The 22,297-nt window shown below is 44.7% G+C and overlaps 1 non-coding gene across 1 annotated transcript; it reads right to left on the bottom strand.

The window, feature by feature from the left end:
• Nucleotides 1-14,820: 14,820 nt before the first annotated feature.
• Nucleotides 14,821-14,909, bottom strand: trnar-ucg (transfer RNA arginine (anticodon UCG)). The gene is given in 2 exon segments: nucleotides 14,821-14,856; nucleotides 14,873-14,909. It is a non-coding gene; the product is annotated as a tRNA-Arg (tRNA).
• Between the last annotated feature and the right edge of the window lie 7,388 nt (nucleotides 14,910-22,297).

Below are 22,297 nucleotides of genomic sequence, written 5' to 3' on the forward strand. Positions count from 1 at the left end.
GACGGGGTCAGGACTGGATGCAGGAAGTTCTCTGACAGTCTCTCTCTGATGGGTTGAGTTGATTTTCAACTGGCAGCTGTTGCTGTTTTGATAATTCAAGTTCCCTCCACCGATTGTTTTGGACAGACAGTGCAGTATGAGGATGTAAAGGGTTAATGCTGAAGACAGTGGGATTAACCCCTCCCACAATCAGAGTGATGATGTAACAGTCACATGAGATGAGGTTTGGGAGGAGAGAGCAGCACCAAGGATGCCAGTTTCGGAGGCTTGATGAGTGTGTATATAGTATTGTGTAAAATAGAAAAGAGTTCATAGTTCTTTCAGCAGGAAATGTGTCCAGAAAATATCACGAAACTCACAATTTTATTATTCAGGAGTTGGAACACAGGGATATTAACTCCAAGTGACAGTAGTGGTTTCATTTAACAAAAGAAAAGGAGAGAATAATATTGCTCATTGATTGAAATCCCCCAGTGAGGAGACAGTTAAACAGGTGATCTGTTGGGGCATCCTTCGATCCAAGGTTTCGGCAGCATTTAATCTCCCTTTTTGGTGATACTGTCTGTTTTTTGCATCTTTTTTTAATACAGCTTTGATGGACCAGTGAAAAAACTGAAAAAAGTGAACAGATCCATCCTTTCTTTTCTTCCTTCTTCCCATCAGTTTCTCTTTTCTGTCCCAATTTAATCTGCTGTTTTATCCATTCCAATCATAATTCAACATTCCAATCAAATCTATGTGTTATTCCACAGTGTCTCTCCATGTGTTTTATTCTGTTGTATTCTCTCACAGTCTGTTTGATGATCAATTTTACATCTCACTCTCTGTTCTGGTGAAGATCAGAAGCAGTGTTATCTGTTTGCAACACCCGACAAGTCGGCCTGAGGCTGTGTCTCATCGATAATGTGGAGTTCGGAACATAGGAACATCGGAGCAGGAGTCGGCCATTCAGCCCATCGAGCCTGCCCCACCATTCAATATGATCATGGCTGATCATCCACTTCAATGCCCTTTTCCCCACACTTTCCTCATATTCCCTTATGTCATTTGTATCTAGAAATCTATCAATCTCTGCTTCAAACATACTCAATGACTGAGCTTCCACAGCCCTCTGGGGTACAGAATTCCAAAGATTCACAACCCTCTGAGTAACAACATTTCTCCTCATCTCTGTCCAAAGTGGCTTGCCCCTTATTTTGAAATTGCGTCCCCTGGTCCTCGACTCCCCAACCAGGGGAAACATCTTAGCTGCATCTACCCTGACTGTCCTTTAAATATTTTGTAGGTTTCAATGAGATCACCTCTCATTCTTCAAAACTCTACACAATAGAGCCCCAGTTTCCCCAATCTCTCCACATCGGACAGTTCCACCATCCCAGGAACAAGTCTGATGAACCTTCTTTGCAGTCTATCTATGGAAATATTATCCTTCCTAAGGCAAGGGGACCAAAACTGCACACAGTACTCCAAGTGCAGTCTAACCAAGGTTCTATACAATTGAAGCAAGAATTCACTACTCCTGTACTCAAATCCTCTTGCGATAAAGGCCAACATACTATTAGCCTTCCTAATTGCTTGCTGCACCTGCATGTTAGCTGTCAGTGACTTATTGACATGGACACCCAGGTCTCCCTTATACTCCATACCTCAGTTAATAAAGGAAAGGACCTGCTGAACCACCTTATTGACCTGTACTGCTACTTCAGGGATCTGTGGACATTCACTCCAACGTCCCTCACTTCCTCTGCACCATTCAGTGTTCTCCCATTAATTGTGTATTCCTTTGCCTTTTTTGACGCCTGCTCTCGCTGTTCCCTGCTCTCCGAGTGAACTCTTGCTCCCTCTCTCTCCTGGGCTCTTTATGCTCCACTCTGCTCTCACTGTTTCCCGCTCTCTTAATGTATCAATATTTGTTTGCCTTGTGTTTAATTTAAAATATGGATTAACTGTATTTTACAGTTGTAGGTTTTATTTGGTAATCCTGTGCAAGTTGTGGATTGGTATTCAATATTCAGCTCTGTGAAAACGATTGTGAATGAAAATATAACTTTCAATCTTATACATGGGCTGGTCTGCAAGCTCCAAGTCCTTCATTTTGTAGTAATGGCTTGATACTGTATCTTTCAGTCTTAATCTCTGTGGGATTTTTGAACTGGTATGTAATGCATAACTTGGTCTAACGTTCTGATGTACATTATTGGGATTCATAGGATCATAGGAAATAGGGGCATTAGGCCATTCAGCCCATCTAGCCTGCTCCAACATTCAAATAGATCGTGACTGATCATCTACCTCTACGCCATTTTTCTCTGCCATCTCCATATCCCTTGATCTTGTTAGTATTTAGAAATCTATCGATTTATGTCTTGAATATGTTCAATGATTGATCTTCCACAGCCCTCTGGGATAAAGAATTCCACAGATTTCTCACCCTCTGAGTAAAGAAATTCCTGCTCATCTCAGTCTGCCCTTATTCTGAGACTGTGTCCCCTTGTTCTGGACTCACTAGACAGAGGAAACATCCTATCCATATCTACCCTGTGACACCCTGTAAGAAATTTGCCTGTTTCAATGAGATCACTTCTCACTCTTCAATACTCTAGAGAATCTAGGCCCAGTTTCTGCAGTCTCTCATCATAAGACAATCCCACCATCCGAGGGGATGAGACCAGTGAATCTCTGTTGCACTCCCTCTGTGACAAGTCTATCCTTCCTTAGATAAGGAAACCAAAATTGTACAGAATACTCCAGGTGCGGTCTCATCTAGACTTCTTACATCTTTACTCATGTACTCAAATACGCTTTCAATGAAGCCAACATACCATTTGCCTTCCTAATTGCTTGCTGCACCTGCATACGAGCTTTTAGTGTCTCATGAACAAGGACACCCAGGTGACTTTGGACATCGACACTTCCCTGCCTCTCACCATTTAAGAAATACTCTGTCTTTCTGTTTATTCTACCAAAGTGGAGAACTTCACACTTATTCACATTATATTCCATCTTCCATGTTCTTGCCCATTCATTTAACCTGTCCAAATCCCCTTGAAGCCTCCTTGCATTCATTCTGTACCTTTCAATCAGGTAAATTTTGTCTGTTCTATTTCAGATATTATATTTAAAATGTCACCATGGTGACAGAGTTTATTTAGATCTGATAGTGAGTTTGTTTTTGGACTGTGATTGATGTATCAACCTGTCAGCTGTACTGAATTGGAGTGAAATAGAAACAACTTCTGTCTCTCCTGCTGTTGTTTGACTGTTGGATTGAAAATGTGTCACTCTTGACTTTGGGATCAGTGTCTGTCTGACTACTTATTTTGTTTGCTCCAGTGGAACTGATGAACTGGCAGTATCTCTGTGCTTTGGGAGTGATCCTGTACCGACTGTGTGTTGGAATGAGCACGCTGCACTTTTCCTTGTGTCCAAGAATCACCACATCCAGTCAGGTTCCTTCATGTATTTTCCTGCAGGAATGAAAGAACTGGTGAGGTAGAAGATACAAAAGCGATCAATGTAATCGTCCCAATAATAATCATTATGAACAATCACAAAATGAAAACCAGGAACACAAACAGTGTCAGTGTCTGACTCCACTGCAGTACTGCAGCATTCAGCTTCTGTTTACCAGGTGTTTGCAGTGGTTTTACAACAAGTTTGTGACATTCAGAAACAACACAAGCCCTGCACTGCTCAATGACTGGGACTGTCCGATAGAGCAGTGACCTTTACACAGTCACATTTCTATTTCAACGGAAAACAAGCAGCCACTATTTAAAATGTGCCTTTCACACTTCTCACCTGGTGTCTGCAATAAATGCTCTTTGTCTAACTGTCCACATCGTTATTTTGCGGCTATTTTTCCCCCACTGTTCACGATCCAACAAACAGTGAGAGACTGGAACTAAAGCAGGAAAATTCCCTCAATAGTGATTTCTTCCCATTGTGTCTCCCTGAGCCTGTACAGACACTGTCCGAGAATGAACTCTCCCTTCCCCGTGTCCCCGGCTCACTCCATGTTCCGGGAGCAGCTCCTGCTCAACAGTGTCTGTTCCAAACACTCCCCGACTCCCCCTCAACTTCCCACCACTCAATGCTAATCTCTGAGCACATCTGCGGACACGCTCCCAAAGCAGTGGCTGCTGGAAGCAGATGCTGTTTGTTCCCTTCCCCCGGGCCCGGGAAGTCTCCATTCGCAGCTGATTTAAAGCATCTTCCCCTGATTGAGTGAATGGCCTCACAGACTGGGTTGGGGAAGGATGCGCATGCGCTCCACTCCTCATTGTGACGTCCCACTGGGGGCGGGGCTACATCGCGCGTGCGCAGATCTTTGCAGCAATTCAGCATTCAAACATCAATGGGAACTTTCCCCATTTCACCCTCATCAAAGTCCCAAAGAAAGTGAAGAGGGGCTTGGACTGGAGGGAGGGAGGGGCGGGGTAGGGGGAACCTAGAACCCAGAAAGCTGCCTCCTTGCCCCATTTAGATGCTCAATTTGCGGTCATTCCCTGCAGGGGGTTTGTTATTATTGAGCCCCTCCTGGTAAAACAATCCGATAGAAAGAGGGGAGAAAGGAGGGAGCCGGTGTGTTTGCTGGGACCTTGCAGAATTCATTTCAGCAGCAAAAGTCCCGGGTTATATTAACCCGAGTGAAACACGCTGTCAGTGAGAGGAAAACCGAACGGCCCTTTTCATCTTTTCATTGGAAACAAAGTAGAGCCGGAAGTGCGGCGAGCAGAGCAGACACACAAGCTCAATGACAGGAGAGCTCGGCTGTCCCTGAGTTTCAGCTCCCGGCTCTTCCATTTCCTCATCCACACTGTCTTTACTGTGGATGTTCAGGGGTTCCTTGTCGGATCTGAGGACTGTATCCATTAAACATTCTGAGCCAGGAGATCCACACACTCTCTGTTATCAAGATTTATGGGCAGGAATGTTTCAAAACTTTGTCTATTAAATCATTGTATTATTCACAGAACTAATGAGGCAATCGGTTCATGATTCAGGTCTTGAACTTGGTTTGGGTAGACCTAAAACTGAGAGCTTCAGCACCTTTCCACTACATCGCTACTGGCTGTGTGGCCGAATGGATAAGGTGTCTGACTTCGGTGTATTTAACGAGATTATCAGAAGTTTGTCGGTTCGAATCCTGCCACGGTCATTTTGGGCGATCAGTGTTTCGCACCGCAGCCTCACAGCTCCAGCGACCCGTGTTCAGTACCTGTGCGCAGTTTGAGTTCTTCCTGTGACTGCGTGGGTTTCCTCGCACAGCTAAAGACTTGCAGATTGATCGGCAAATTGGCCATTGTAAATTGCCCCCAGTGCAGGCAGGTGGGAGAAGAATGGTGGGGCTGTGATCGGGAAGATGGGATTAATGCAGGATTAGGATAAATGGGTGGTTGTTGGTCGGCACAGACTTGATGGGCCGAAGGGCCTGTTTCAGTACTGCATCTATTAATAAATAACTGATTTTTTTGATGAAGTAACAGAATGGTTGATGAAGGGAAAGCAATGGATGTTGTCTATATGGATTTTAAGAAAGCGTTTGACAAACTACCACATAAAAGGCTGGGGAACAAAACTCAGGCTCCTGGAATAGGAGGGTCAGTATCTGCTTAGATTAAAAAATGTATGAAATATCAAAAAACGTGAGTTGTGATATTTAGTTGTTTTTCAGAATGGAAGATGGTGAACAGTGATGTCCACAAGGGTCAGTGTCAGGACCACCATATATATATAAATGACTTGAATATTGGAATCACAGAATCACAGAATTGTTACTACACATTCACAATGCTTCCAATTTTCGTATCATCCAGAAACTTTGAAATTCTGCCCAGTACACCAAAGTCTAGGTCATTAATATATATCAGGAAAGGCAAGGGTCCCAACACTGACTCCTGGGGAACTCCACAACAAACCTTCCTCTCGCCCGAAGAACATCCACTGATCACTACTCTTTGTTTCCTGTCACTCAGCCAATTCCATGTCCATGTTACTACTGTCCCTTTTATTCCATGAGTTATAACTTTGTTCACAAGTCTGTTGTGTTGCATTGTATCAAACTCCTTTTGAAAGTCAATAAAAGCAAAATACTGCAGATGCTAGAAATCGGAAATATAAACAAAAAGTGCTGGAAATACTCAGCAGGTCTGGCAGCATCTGTGGAGAGAGAAGCAGAGTTAACATTTCAGGTCAGTAACCTTTCAGATGCCGCCAGACCTTTTGAAAGTCCATGTGGACCACATCAACAGCATTGCCCTCATCAACCCTCTCTGTTACCTCATCAAAAAACTCCAGCAGGACAGTTAAACATGATTTTCCCTTAAGAAATCCATGCTGGCTTTCTTGAATTAACCCACATTTGTCCATGGGACTATTAATTTTGTCCCGAATTATTCTTTCGAGAAGTTTTCCCACCACCAAAATTGAACTGACTGGGGAGTGAGACGAGGTGAGTTGCTCTAACAGAGAGCCAGCACGGGTTCGACAAGCCGAATGACCTCCTTCTGTGCTTTAGCCATTCTATGATTGTATGATTCTAGCGACAACTGTTGGTGGAGAGGCAGTGATGCAGGAATGGGTTGACAGAAAGGGGAAAGTCTGGGCTGGTGTGTGTTTGCAGCATTTGCAGCTTGTGTTCGGGTTTGTGAATAAAGGTGATTTGGAAGCTGTGTTCCAAATTGAAGTGTTTATTGGAAGCAAGAAGTTGATGTAAATCAAGAGTAAAACGTGTTAAGATGAAGCGTGGTGTGAATGTGGATAGCAGTAAATATAGTGTTGGTGAATTATTTGTGTTAATAAACTTCCACTTCGCCCTCTGCTGCAGGCTGCTGTTTATATCCAGCTGTGTATTAGTGCTGTGTGTTAGCGAGATAAATGTTTGTTTCAACGCTGTTTACAAAGCAATAGCATTGCACTCAAACAGTCCCAGACATAGCAACACACATACAAAAGCAAAATACTGCAGATGCTGGAAATCTGAAACATAAACAGAAAATGCTTGAAATGGTCAGCAGGTCTGGCAGCATCTGTGGAGAGAGAACAAAGTTAATGTGAGCTAAGGAAACAGACATGAACTGTTAACTGTTTCTTTCTCCACAGATGCTGCCAGACCGACTGAGCATTTCCAGCATTTTCTGTTTTTATTACAGCAACACAGGTGTTGGGAGGCTCAACCTGGCTACACAATGTTACAAAGACGCTGAGTCACACAATCGACAACGGGACAGAGAGAAAAACACACAGTAAACCAATAGACTGTGAGGAAGCAAAACTGAGGGACAGAGAGAGAGAGACAACGAGACTGAGATGGAGAAACGTGATTGTATTCTCCCTGTTGTCTAAAGGTATTTCCTGGTGTGTAAATATGTTTTCTGTTGTGTAAAGATGTACCCTGTTGTTGTGTAAAGGTTTTCCCTGTTACTGCTTTATTTTCTGTGACTGACCGTCTCCTCAGTGTGACCATTTGCCCTGGTTTTATTGTGGCCAACATCACCATTTAGTGGTGGAGCGGAGGCTCTGCAGGAAGGGGTTGACAAAGTGGGAGAGACTCGGCTGGTCCGTGTTTGCAGCTTGTGTTCGTGTGAGCAAAAGTGAGTTGTTGCTGATTGATGTGTTCACTGGAAGGAAAAAGTTGATTGCAATAGAGTGTCTTTGGAAGCATCTTGTTATGATGGGTAAATACTTGACGTTTTGAAAGTGAACTGTTTGTATTATTACTAAGCATAAATAGCAGAGAATGGTTTCGATCTATCAATCTCTGGGTTATGGGCCCAGCACGCTTCCGCTGCTGTTTTAAATTGTAGCTGCCTGTTAGTGAAATATGTTCATTTCCCCACTGTTTTTATAAAAATAGGATTGGAGTCGGATTACTCAAGAATCCCGGACTCAGCAACACACGTGCTGACGGACTCACCCTCACTGCACAATGACACAAGGACACAGAGTAACAGCACCGACAATGAGGCAGGCAGAGAAAGACACACAGAAAACCAGGAAGAGATTATCAGGACCCAGAAAGGAACAGACAGAGAAAGACACAGAAAACCGGGTAGAGATTATCAGGACCCAGAAAGGAACAGAAAGAGAAAGACACACAGAAAACCAGGAAGAGATTATCAGGACCCAGAAATGAACAGACAGAGAAAGGTAAAAGCAAAATACTGCGGATGCTGGAAATCTGAAACAAAAACAAGAAATGCTGGAATCACTCAGCAGGTCTGGCAGCATCTGTGGAAAGAGAAGCAGAGTCAACGTTTCGGGTCAGTGACCCTTTGACGTTTTGAAAGGTACAGAGAAAGGTACTGAGCAAACCAGCAAGAGACAGCGAGAGACTGATGAACACCACTTGGAGGGAGCACTGAGGGTGGCAAGGGCACAGAATGTAGTCTGCCTGGGGGATTTCAATGTCCATCACCGTGAGTGGCTCGGTAGCACCACTACTGACCATGCTGGCCGAGTCCTAACGGACATAGCTGCTCGATTGGGTCTGCAGTAGGTGATGAGGGAACTAACAAGAGGGAAAAACATACTTGACCTCATCCTCACCAATCTGCCTGCCGCAGATGCATCAGTCCATGACAGTATTGGTAGGATTGACCACTGCACAGTCCTTGTGGAGATGAAGTCCTGTCTTCACATTGAGGATACCCTCTATCGTGTTGTGTGCCACTCCCACTGTGCTAAATGGGATAGATTTTGAACAGATCTAGCAATGTATAACTGGGCATCCATGAGGTGCTGTGGACCATTAGCAGCAGCAGAATTGTAGTCAACCACATTCTATAACCTCATGGCCCGGCATATTCCCCCACTCTAACATTACCTACAAGCTGGGGGATCAACCCTAATTCAATGAAGAGTGCAGGAGGGCATGTGAGGAGTAGCACCAGGCATACCTTGAAATGAGGCATCAGCCTGATGAAGCTACAGCCCAGGACTACTTTCATGCCAAACAGCAGAAGCAGCATGTAATAGACAGGGCTAAGTGATCCCACAACCAACGGATCAGATCTACACCCTGCCACATCCAATGATGAATGGTGGTGGACAATTAAACAACCAACAGGAGGAGGTGGCTCCACAAATATCCCCAACCTCAATGATGGGGGAGCCCAGCACATCAGTGCAAAAGACAAGGATGAAGAATCTGAAACAATCTTCAGCCAGAAGTGCCGGGTTGATGATCCATCTCGGCCTCCTTCTGAAGTCCCCAGCATCACAGATGCCAGTCTTCATCCAATTCGATTCACTCAACGTGATATCAAGAAACGACTGAAGGCACTGGATACAGCAAAGGCTACGGGCCCTGACAATATTCCGGCAATAGTACTGAAGTCCTGTGCTCCAGAACTTGTCGCGCCCCTAGCCAAGCTGTTCCAGTACAGCTACAACACTGGCATCTACCCGGCAATGTGGAAAATTGCCCAGGTATGTCCTGTACACAAATAGCAGGACAAGTCCAACCCAGCCAATTGCTGCCGCATCAGTCTACTCTCAATCATCAGTATAGTGATGGAAGATGTCATCGACAGTGATATCAAGTGGCACTTGCTTTGCAATAACCTGTTCAGTGACGCTCGGTTGGGTTCCGCCAGGGCCATTCAGCTCCTGACCTCATTACAGCCTTGGTTCAAACAAGGACAAAAGAGGTGAGGTGAGAGTGTCTGCCCTTGACATCAAAGTAGCATTTGACTGAGAATGGCATCAAGGAGCCAGAGCAAAACTGGAGTCAATGGGAATCAAGAGGAAAACTCTCCACTGGTTGGAATCGTACCTAGCACAAAGGAAAATGGTTGTGATTGTTGGAGGTCAATCATCTCAGCTCCAGGACATTACTACTGGAGTTCCTTAGGGTAGTATCCTTGGCCCAACCTTCTTCACTACTTCATCAGTGACCTTCCTTCAATCATAAGGTCAGAAATGGGGATGTTCACTGATGATTGCAAAATTTAGCACCATTTGCGACTCCTCAGATACTGAAGCAGTCCATGTAGAAATGCAGCAAGACCTGGACAATATCCAGGCTTGGGCTGATAAGTGGCAAGTAACATTCGCGCCACACAAGTGCCAGGCAATGACCATCTCGAACAAGAGAGAATCTAACGATCTCCCATTGACATTCAACAGCATTACGATCGCTGAGTCCCCCACTATCAACTTCCTGGGGGTTCCCATTGACCAGAAACTGAACTGGAGTAGCCTTATAAATAGTGTGACTACATGAGCTGGTCAGAGGGTAGGAATCATGCGGTGAGTAACTCACCTCCTGACTCCCCAAGCGTGTCCACCATTTACAAGGCACAAGTCTGGAGTGTGATGGAATACTATCCACTTGCCCGGATGGGTGCAGCTCCAACAACATTCAGGAAGCTCGACACCATCCAGGACAAAACAACATGCTTGATTGGCACCTCGTCCACAACATTCACTCCCTTCACCACTGACGTACAGTGGCAGCAGTGTGTACCATCTACAAGATGCACTGCAACAATGCACCAAGGCTACTCAGGCAGCACCTTCCAAACCTGCATCCTCTACTGCCTAGATGGACAAGGGCAGCAGATGCATGGGAATACCACCACCTGAAAGTTCTCCTCCAAGCTACACATCATCCTGACTTGGAACTATATCGCTATTCCTTCACTGTCGCTGGGTAAAATTCCTGGAACTCCCTTCCTAATAGCACTGTGGGTGTACCTACCCCACATGGACTGCAGTGGTTCAAGAAGGAAGCTCACCACCACCTTCTCATGGGCAATTAGGGATGGACAATAAATGCTGACCTGGCTGGCGACGTCCACATCCCATGAAACAAATAATTAAATGCAATAACAGCTCATCTCAATTCCTAGTATTTCTAAATCCGACCAGTCCAACAGAAGCTGAACAATTATTGCATGTTGTGATTGACGGTCTGGTCTGTAAACTGCACTGTATCACAGATTGCTGACATTTGCTAACTGGAAGTGAGAACTGCAAAATCGGGACAGTAGTTCACATAGTCTGTCAGTGTGAAAGAATCAGGCAATGTGAGGCAATAGAATTTGTCTGTAAATGTTACACTCATATTGCTTTATATTTTTATATTGAAAATAAAAGTAATCATTTCGTTAAAATAGTGACATGTTGTCCAAAATTTGGTAGCCAGTTGTTTTCGTCTTGCACTCAGCAGGGCAATCCACAAGAGTACCAATTTAAGGGAAAACACCAACTTTCTTCTGTATGAGAAGAGAGTGCTGATTGGTTGGCAAGTGAACTCTGATTGGTCAAGGCATTGCCCTGTGGAATGAGCCAGTGAATGGCTGTCACTTATTTTGTTTAGCTGAAACTGGCACAATGTGTGTTCATGTTCTTTCTATCTGCAAAGAACAGGGCCCTGTGTATTAATATATGTAGTTTATAGTACACACCAGTGCACCACACTGCGAGCCCGACTGACAGTCTTAAATCGGTTGTCAGTGTAATTCTTAGCACACTGAGAAATATTTTGCAAATGTTGTCCTATTGTGGAATCACATCTCATGTTGGATACTGTGTTTTGGGTTTTGCAAGCACGGGTTGGTTGGGTAGGGCCCATTGCGAACTGCGGAAGGGACATGTTATTTGATACAATCCGCCAGTTTCGGGATGTACGGTCTCGAAACCTAGCATCACACTGGTATTGAAATTCATAAATCACGTTACTTATTTGTGTGATAGGAAGGACGTCTCTTTTGCTTGACAGCAGCATCCTGTGAGTGGCGAACACCACACTTGTTGCTCCTGCATCGTTCCAGCAGGAAACAGCTCGCTTCACCTGTTACTCAAATACTGGGGATATATTACCTTTCCAGGGTAATTTGAGGGAGACTGGGCACTTTCCAGGGCTCAAAATGACAGCCTTCAGCCCGTTTATAAGTTTGTGTGATATGCAGTGAGAAATGATCTGATCAGTGTAGCCATTGTAATGCAGGATGTCTTTGATTCGCCCTATTTCAGCAACAAGCTTGCATGGTGAGCAAATGGCTCAGCCCTATTTATGAGGTTGCTGATAAGACCAATCTTATAGCGCGTGGAACTGTAATAATCCCAACGCGTGTATTGACCAGTGAAGGTAGGTTTGCGGTAGACCGTGGTAGAAAACCCCTTAGCAGATTTCTCAACTAGTACATCAAGGAAAGGGAACTCATTTGACAGCTCCATTCCAAAGGTGAATTTGAGTGTAGGATGGAGCCCATGAAGACGTGCAAGGAAATTATTTCACGCAGCTGCGGATTCAAATATAGCAAACGTATCATCTACATATTGGAAATATGCAAGAGGTCGGAGGTTAGGTGTCATTCCCTGAAAAACAGGTTTGTCATGGAATCCAACAAAGATGTTTGTGAGAGCTGGGCCGAGAGGGGATCCCATGGCAACACCAGCGATACATGGTGTCAATAAAAGTGAACTCAACTGTGCAAGTTGCCGAGTTCATAAGTTCAATGAATACTGATTCACACAATGGTGACGGGTCTAGATCACCATGATATAGCACTGCAGTGCAAATATCTATGGCTTCCTGAAGTGGTACATTGGTGAATAGGCTAGCAATGTCAAATGAACACATGGACACGGCATTGCTATCGATTTGCAAGTCCTGTATGGTCTTCACAAATGTGAAGGAATCCTTCACTGTGCATGTGGAGAACTTGCTCAAAAACTGGTTGTCACAATTTGCCCAACCGTTTGGCAAATTCATTTCAGGATACTATTTACATTACTTCAAATAAAGAAAACCTAACTACACAAAGAACTGAGCACAACGCTGAAATTTTCACAGCAAATAGTCAAATGGGAAATGGATGAAATACAGCAAGAAAAAGCCTAAAATACTGAAAACATTCAGCCAGTCCAGAAACAACTGTGGAGAAGAGAAGCTCGGGTTAGTGGTCCAGTTCTGTGACCCTTCTATAGACCTGAAACATTGCTCCTACCTTCCTCTCTACACAGATACTGCTGGAACTGCTGAGTGTTTCCAGAATCTTCTGTTATTATTCAGATTTCCAGTGCGTGCAGTATTTCTCTTTTTGAAAATAAAATATTCCCTGAGAGGAATGGAACTTTACATAAAAAATAGGAGTAGGCCATTCGGCCCGTCGAAATAGCTCTGCCATTCAATAAGATCACAGCTGATCTCCTACATCAACTCCATCTTACCACACGAGCACAGATCCCTTGATTCCCTTCGTATCCAAAAACCTATCGATCTCTCTCTTGGAGATACCCAATGATTGAGCATCCACATCTCTAGAGTCACAGAGAGATACAGCACTGAAAAAGGCCCTTCGGCCCACCGAGTCTTTGCCGACCAACAACCACCCATTTATACTAATCCTCCATTCATTCATATTCCCTACCACATTCCCACCATTCTCCTACGACCTATCTGCACCAGGGGCAATTTACAATGGTCAATTTACCTATCTACCTGCAAGTCTTTGGCTGTGGGAGGAAACTGGAGCACCCGGCGGAAACCCACGCGGTCACAGAGAAAACTTGCAAACTCCGCACAGGCAATACCCTGAACGGAACCGAGGTCACTGGAGCTGTGAGGCTGCGGTGCTAACCACTGTGCGTAGAGAATTCCAAAGATTCACAATGCTTTGAGTGAAAAAAAATTCTCCTCTTCTCAGTCCTAAATGATGGAGCCATTTATACTTAGCTGAATTCCTGCATCTCTGATACATTCTAGTAAATCTCCTCTGCACCCTCTCTAAGGCCTAGACATTCCTGCTAAAGTGTGGAGCATGGAATTAGACACAACGCTCTAACTGAGGCCTATAACCAGTGAGATTTATAAAGGTTCAGCCTCAATTCCTTGTCTGTGTCCTGTACTCCCATTTCTGGTTTCTGACTCAAAGTCGGCTCAAAGCTGTTGAAACTGCCTGAAGAAACATTTCCACCCAACAAAGCCCTCGGAATGTGAGAAGGGACAAAGTGAGTGACCAAATACATCAACTCCAAGTAAAACTCCACCATGTAGTGAAAACACTCGAAACACAACGGGTCTTTTAAGAGCCACCCACAATCTCTTTGAAAAAGCTGCACCAACATCTCTCTAGAATTGGTTTATTTCATTGGTTTTAATGCTCAGTAACTCTCTGGAACTTTCTCACTGTCTTTGTGTTTTCTGTTTCAATCTGGTATGGAGATTCTGGGAAGATGAGTTTCACTGCCTACGAGGATCTTTGTGGTTTTCCTGCAGAAACACAAAACAAAGTCTCTTTTCAGATTCACCCACCGCCTCATAGGGACAGCAGTGACCTGGGAACGGGAGCTGGGGTGTGTTTTATGCCGGAAATAACAGTTCATGATTTATGTTGTGCTCTCGTTATATTCCAATCTCTGAATTGAGCCTTTCCACCACACCAGGGTCATGGGGAGAGTTTTCATCGTTTCTTTATCAAACGTACAGACGATGTTATAAAGTTGCTGATTTACCCAGATGGTGGATTCTCCCCTCACAGTGAAAAGTAACATCACACCTTTACATCTGCCCATTGTTTTTTAATTGAATAATTAGTCAAATGGAATTATTTGTGAAGTTATTTCCCCCGAGACGGTGTTTCCTGCAGTGAAACTGATCAGTTTCAGCTCAGTCATTCAGGGACCTGGAATTCCTGCAGTTTGAGCCCGCTGTCACCCCAACCCACTTCTGATTGGTCACCCTCTTCTCATAAAGTCAGTGACAGCACATGAGGAGGCCATTCGCCCCATCAAGTCCATGTCGGGTTTCCAATCTGTTCAGTCCCCGACTTGATCCCCAAAGCCCTGCATCATCCCTTTGGGTCAAAATGAACGTGGCAGGACTCGAACCTGCATTCTTCTGATGATATCATCGCATATACCGAAGTCAGATGCTTTATCCATTAAGCCACACGGCCATTAGCTTTCAGAACTGTTTCAATCAGAGAACCTCGAAGCACAAAATACAAAAAATCATTGGTTGAACCTGTCAACCTGGCAGAATATTTGAATTTGTGAAAGCCGCCAATTTCACTGTGGAAAAGAAGTGATCGACTGGAAAAGTACATAAAAATCTATTTTCCCGTAGCGGTTTAAATAAACTTTTAAAACACAATTTTGCTTTTACCGACTCAAATTGCTGGTGCTATTTTATGAACAGCTTTATTTTGCCAATTTTCGTCAACTTCTCATCCGTAACTGACAGTAAAAGACTCCGTTCAGCAATCTTTCACACGACAAATAACTCAAACTCAGTGTGGAAGTAATAAATTACAGACTATTGGTAATTCCCCTTCACACAGGCTTCAGGGGGACAGTGAGAAGCCACTGAAATAGTTGCTTCATCCTTTTAAAAGGTTCCCATTCTGTCCTGTTACTGACATGTTGGAATCAGATTTGTATTTAACAAGCAATTTCTGTGAAAACAAAATCCTCAACAGACCAGCTGGGAATCTGGGAATCACTGAAGTAAAATAAAAGGCTTTTGATTGAGAAGACGGGACCTTCTCACCAGCAGCCGGGTTACATTCCCCTCACATCCTTACACAGTGAGCTGCTCTTTCCCTCGAAAAATAGACAGCAGCAGTTGGAAGTTCAGTAAAAGGATCGGTTCATTGAAACAAGTTTCTGAGTGACAGGTGGTGCTGAATATTAATACAAGAAGGTCCTGGAATGGGAAACAAGTGTCCAGAGTGGGGTCTGAAATCAGGACAGGGAAATGGCCAGCACTGACACAAATCATTTCATTATTACATTGATATCTGACTGTCTATAAGGAGAAGCGAGTTAAACACATGATGGTGAAAGGAATGGAAGATGACGCTGGTTGTTCTAGATGAAGAGGGATAGACAGAGGTGTGGGTACAGCAGACTTCAGACAGTAATAAGCCCTTTCAGATACTGTGGGTGGATCTGAAAAGAGCCTTTGGGATAGGGAAAAAACCTGCCTTTCAGTGCAGCAGCTTTTTCGGGAGCAGCGTGTGAGCGAGTGAGCAGCTGGGAAAGACCGTTTGAAAGTAAATTTAATTTCCTTTTGTTTTTCGGCGGAGGCCAGGGGGCTGCTGGGTAAGTAAAACACTATATATTTGGGCGGTTTAAAATAACTTTCCTTTCAGTGCAGCAGCTTTTTCGGGAGCAGCGTGTGAGCGAGTGAGCAGCTGGGAAAGTCCGTTTGAAAGTAAATTTAATTTCCTTTTGTTTTTCGGCGGAGGCCAGGGGGCTGCTGGGTAAGTAAAACACTATATATTTGGGCGGTTTAAAATAACTTTCCTTTCAGTGCAGCAGCTTTTTCGGGAGCAGCGTGTGAGCGAGTGAGCAGCTGGGAAAGTCCGTTTGAAAGTAAATTTAATTTCCTTTTGTTTTTCGGCGGAGGCCAGGGGGCTGCTGGGTAAGTAAAACACTATATATTTGGGCGGTTTCTGAACCCGAGACACCACACTTGTAGTGTCTCCCACCCGCCCTCCTCCTCTAACCAAAAAAAAGGACTCGGTGGGGTGTTTATAAGGTAAGGCTTTTTCGATTTCTCTGGTTTTATTGTGATTGGTAAAAACTTTTCGTTCCTTTTTCATTTAACTAAGTTTAAACTTAAGATTAAAAATGGCAGGAGATCTCAGACCCGTATCATGCTCCTCTTGCTCAATGTGGGAGCTCAGGGACATGGCTGATGACCCTGACTCCTTCACGTGCAGGAAGTGTGTCCAGCTGCAGCTCTTGTTAGACCGCATGACGGCTCTCGAGCTGCGGATGGACTCACTTTGGAGCATGCGCGATGCTGAGGAGGTCGTGGATAGCACGTTTAGTGAATTGGTCACACCGCAGATTAGGATTGCTGAGGGAGAAAGGGAATGGGTGACCAAAAGGCAGAGAAAGAGCAGGAAGGCAGCGCAGGAGTCCCCTGCGGTCATCTCCCTCCAAAACAAGTATACCGTTTTGGATACTGTTGAGGGAGATGGCTCACCAGGGGAAGGCAGCAGTAGCCAGGTCCATGGCACCGTGGCTGGCTCTGCTGTTCCGAAGGGCGGGAAAAAGAGTGGAAGGGCTATAGTCGTAGGGGATTCGATTGTAAGGGGAGTAGATAGGCGGTTCTGTGGTCGAAAACGAGGCTCCCGAATGGTATGTTGCCTCCCAGGTGCACGGGTCAGGGACGTCTCAGATCGGCTGCAGAACATTCTAAAGGGGGAGGGTGAACAGCCAGTTGTCATTGTGCACATAGGCACTAATGATATAGGTAAAAAAACGGGATGAGGTCCTACATGCAGAGTTTAGGGAGTTAGGAGCCAAGTTAAAAAGTAGGACCTCAAAGGTAGTAATCTCAGGATTACCACCAGTGCCACGAGATAGTCTGAGTAAAAATGAAAGAATAGTCAGGATGAATGCGTGGCTTGAGAGATGGTGCAGGAAGGAGGGGTCAGATTTTTGGGACATTGGGACCGGTTCTGGGGGAGGTGGGACTATTACAAATTGGACGGTCTACACCTGGGCCGGACTGGAACCAATGTCCTTGGAGGTGCTTTTGCTAACGCTGTTGGGGAGGGTTTAAACTAATGTGGCAGGGGGATGGGAACCAATTGAGGTCAGTTGACAGTAAGGAGGTAGTAACAAAAGCCTGTAAGGAACTAGATAATGAAGTCAGTGTGACTAAGGGGAAGAGCAGGCAAGGTGCAGATGATGAATATAAAGGGACTGGTGGTCTGAGGTGCATTTGTTTTAATGCAAGAAGTGTAGTAGGTAAGGCAGATGAACTTAGGGCTTGGATTAGTACCTGGGAGTATGATGTTATTGCTATTACTGAGACTTGGTTGAGGGAAGGGCATGATTGGCAACTAAATATCCCAGGATATCGATGCTTCAGGCGGGATAGAGAGGGAGGTAAAAGGGGTGGAGGAGTTGCATTGCTGGTCAAAGAGGATATCACAGCTGTGCTGAAGGAGGGCACTATGGAGGACTCGAGCAGTGAGGCAATATGGACAGAACTCAGAAATAGGAAGGGTGCGGTAACAATGTTGGGGCTGTACTACAGGCCTCCCAACAGCGAGCGTGAGATAGAGGTACAAATATGTAAACAGATTATGGAAAGATGTAGGAGCAACAGGGTGGTGGTGATAGGAGATTTTAATTTTCCCAACATTGACTGGGATTCGCTTAGTGTTAGAGGTCCAGATGGAGCAGAATTTGTAAGGAGCATCCAGGAGGGTTTTCTAGAGCAGTATGTAAATAGTCCAACTCGGGAAGGGGCCATACTGGACCTGGTGTTGGGGAATGAGCCCGGCCAGGTTGTTGAAGTTTCAGTAGGGGACTACTTTGGGAATAGTGATCACAATTCCGTAAGCTTTAAAATACTCATGGACAAAGACGAGAGTGGTCCTAAAGGAAGAGTGCTAAATTGGGGGAAGGCCAACTATACCAAAATTCTGCAGGAGCTGGGAAATGTAGATTGGGAGCAGCTGTTTGAAGGTAAATCCACATGTGATATGTGGGAGGCTTTTAAAGAGAGGTTGATTAGCGCGCAGGAGAGACATGTTCCTGTAAAAATGAGGGATAGAAAGGGCAAGATTAGGGAACCATGGATGACAGGTGAAATTGTGAAACTAGCTAAGAGGAAAAAGGAAGCATACATTAGGTCAAGGCGGCTGATGAAAGACGAAGCTTTGAAAGAATATCGGGAATGTAGGACCAATCTGAAACGAGGAATTAAGAGGGCTAAAAGGCGTCATGAAATATCTTTAGCAAACAGGGTTAAGGAAAATCCCAAAGCCTTTTATTCATATATAAGGAGAAAGAGGGTAACTAGAGAAAGGATTGGCCCACTAAAGGACAAAGGAGGAATGTTATGCTTGGACTCAGAGAAAATGGGTGAGATTCTAAACGAGTACTTTGCATCGGTATTCACCGAGGAGAGGGACATGACGGATGTTGAGGTTAGGAACAGATGTTTGATTACTCTAGGTCAAGTCGGCATAAGGAGGGAGGAAGTGTTGGGTATTCTAAAGGGCATTAAGGTGGACAAGTCCCCAGGTCCGGATGGGATCTATCCCAGGTTACTGAGGGAAGCGAGAGAGGAAATAGCTGGGGCCTTAACAGATATCTTTGCAGCATCCTTAAACACGGGTGAGGTCCCGGAGGACTGGAGAATTGCTAATGTTGTCCCCTTGTTTAAGAAGGGTAGCAGGGATAATCCAGGTAATTATAGACCGGTGAGCCTGACGTCAGTGGTAGGGAAGCTGCTGGAGAAGATACTGAGGGATAGGATCTATTCCCATTTGGAAGAAAATGGGCTCATCAGTGATAGGCAACATGGTTTTGTGCAGGGAAGGTCATGTCTTACCAACTTAATAGAATTCTTTGAGGAAGTGACAAAGTTGATTGATGAGGGAAGGGCTGTCGATGTCATATACATGGACTTCAGTAAGGCGTTTGATAAGGTTTCCCATGGCAGGCTGATGGAGAAAGTGAAGGCGCTTGGGGTCCAAGGTGTACTAGCTAGATGGATAAAGAACTGGCTGGGCAACAGGAGACAGAGAGTAGCAGTAGAAGGGAGTTTCTCAAAATGGAGACGTGTGACCAGTGGTGTTCCACAGGGATCCGTGCTGGGACCACTGTTGTTTGTGATATACATTAATGATTTGGAGGAAAGTATAGGTGGACTGATTAGCAAATTTGCAGACGACACTAAGATTGGTGGAGTAGCAGATAGTGAAGGGGACTGTCAGAGAATACAGCAGAATATAGATAGATTGGAGAGTTGGGCAGAGAAATGGCAGATGGAGTTCAATCAGGGCAAATGCGAGGTGATGCATTTTGGAAGATCCAATTCAAGAGTGAACTATACAGTAAATGGAAAAGTCCTGGGGAAAATTGATGTCCAGAGAGATTTGGGTGTTCAGGTCCACTGTTCCCTGAAGGTGGCAACGCAGGTAAATAGAGTGGTCAAGAAGGCATACGGCATGCTTTCCTTCATCGGACGGGGCATTGAGTACAAGAGTTGGCAGGTCATGTTACAGTTGTATAGGACTTTGGTTCGGCCACATTTGGAATACTGCGTACAGTTCTGGTCGCCACATTATCAAAAGGATGTGGATGCTTTGGAGAGGGTGCAGAGGAGGTTCACCAGGATGTTGCCTGGTATGGAGGGCGCTAGCTATGAAGAGAGGTTGAGCAGATTAGGATTATTTTCATTAGAAAGACGGAGGTTGAGGGGGGACCTGATTGAGGTGTACAAAATCATGAGAGGTATAGACAGGGTGGATAGCAAGAGGCTTTTTCCCAGAGTGGGGGTTTCAATTACTAGAGGACACGAGTTCAAAGTGAAAGGGGCAAAGTTTAGGGGGGATATGCGTGGAAAGTTCTTTACGCAGAAGGTGGTGGGCACCTGGAACGCATTGCCAGCGGAGGTGGTAGATGCGGGCACGATGGAGTCTTTTAAGATGTATCTAGACAGATACATGAATGGGCAGGAAGAAAAGAGATACAGAACCTTAGAAAATAGGCGACATGTTTAGAGAGAGGATCTGGATCGGCGCAGGCTTGGAGGGCCGAAGGGCCTGTTCCTGTGCTGTAATTATCTTTGTTCTTGTTCTTTGTTCTCTTTGTTTAAAAACCCTCAAATAGCGACCTTGTAATTGGTTAGGTTGCTAATGTTTTAGTTAGTGTAATTTATGAATAATTACTGATTAGAAAGTGCTGTTTGGACAGAGTGTAAAGCTGTGAGTTGATGTGTGAGGGACTTCACTGACTAGGGGAAGGAGGTGCTCTTTGGTCTCTTCTCTTCTGCCTTTTCAGCCTCCATGGTACAGGGGAAGAAGCTGATCGGTGAGTAACTGGTAAATTATTCTACTTATTACACTTATTACACGAGCAATAATGAGTTTGTAAAGCTAAGTAATGGCAGGGCAGCTCTAAAAGTAAAAGTTCGAAATTGGGGGAAGGCAAATTTTACAAAACTGAGAGGTGATTTGGTGGATGTGGACTGGATACAACTGCTTGAAGGAAACCCAAAGATGTTTTATCAGTCCATTAAGAGCAAGAGGATAACTAAGGAAAGGGTATGGCCTATCAGAGATGTACAAGGGAACTTCTGTGTAGATCCAGAAGATGTGGACGGGGTTCTTAATGAGTTTTTTGTCTCTGCCTTCACAAAGGAGAGGGATGATGCAGACAGTGTAGTAAAAGAAGAGGAGTGTGAAATATTAGATACGATAAACATAATGAGAGTGGAAGTACTAGAGGGTCTGACATCTTTGAAAATGAATAAATCACCAGGGCCAGATGGTTTGCATCTGAGGTTGTTAAGGGAAGCCAAGGAGTAAATAGTGGATGCGCTGAGGATCATCTTCAAATCCTCACTGGATATGGGGGAGGTGCCGGAGGATTGGAGGTCTGCGAACGTTGTACTATTATTTTAAAAGGATGTGGTAAGTCTGACCTCAGTGGTGGGTAAATTATTCGAATCAATTCTGAGGGACAGGATAAACTACCACTTGGAAAGACATGGATTAATCAGGTATAGTCAGCATGGATTTGTTAAGGGAAGGTCATGTCTCACTAACTTGATTGAGTTTTTTGAGGAAGTAACAAGGAACATTGATGAGGATAGTGCGGTGGATGTGGTTTACATGGATTTTAGTAAGGCATTTGATAAGGTCCCACATGGCAGTCTGGTCAGTAAAATGAAAGCCCATGGGATACAGGGGAATGTGGCAGGTTGGATCCAAAATTGACTCAGTGGCAGAAAACAAAGGATAGTAGTCAATGGATGTTTTTGCGAATGGAAAGCGGTTTTCAGTGGCGTTCCACAGGGTTCAGTGTTGGGTCCCTTGCTGTTTGTGGTGTATGTTACCACACGGGCAGCACAGTGGCGCAGCGGTTAGCCCCGCAGCCTCACAGCTCCAGCGACCCGGGTTCAATTCTGGGTACTGCCTGTGTGGAGTATGTAAGTTCTCCCTGTGTCTGTGTGGGTTTCCTCTGGGTGCTCCAGTTTCCTCCCACATGCCAAAAACCTGCTGGTTGATAGGTTAATTGGCCATTATAAATTGTCCCTAGGTAGGTGGTAGGGAAGTAGAGAGACAGGTGGGGATGTGGTAGGAATATGGAATTAGTATAGGATTAGTATAACATGGATGGTTGATGGTCGGCACAGACTCGGTGGGCCGAAGGGCCTGTTTCAGTGCTGTATCTCTTTAAAAAAAAATAATTATTTGGAATTAAATGTGGGAGCTATGATTGGGAAATTTGCTGATGACACAAAAATTGACCGTGTAATTGATAGTGAGGAGGATGGCTGTCGACTTCAGAATGAGATGAATGGATT

The sequence above is a fragment of the Heterodontus francisci genome, unplaced genomic scaffold (genome assembly GCF_036365525.1).
Source record: "Heterodontus francisci isolate sHetFra1 unplaced genomic scaffold, sHetFra1.hap1 HAP1_SCAFFOLD_59, whole genome shotgun sequence".
Taxonomy (NCBI): Eukaryota; Metazoa; Chordata; class Chondrichthyes; order Heterodontiformes; family Heterodontidae; genus Heterodontus; species Heterodontus francisci.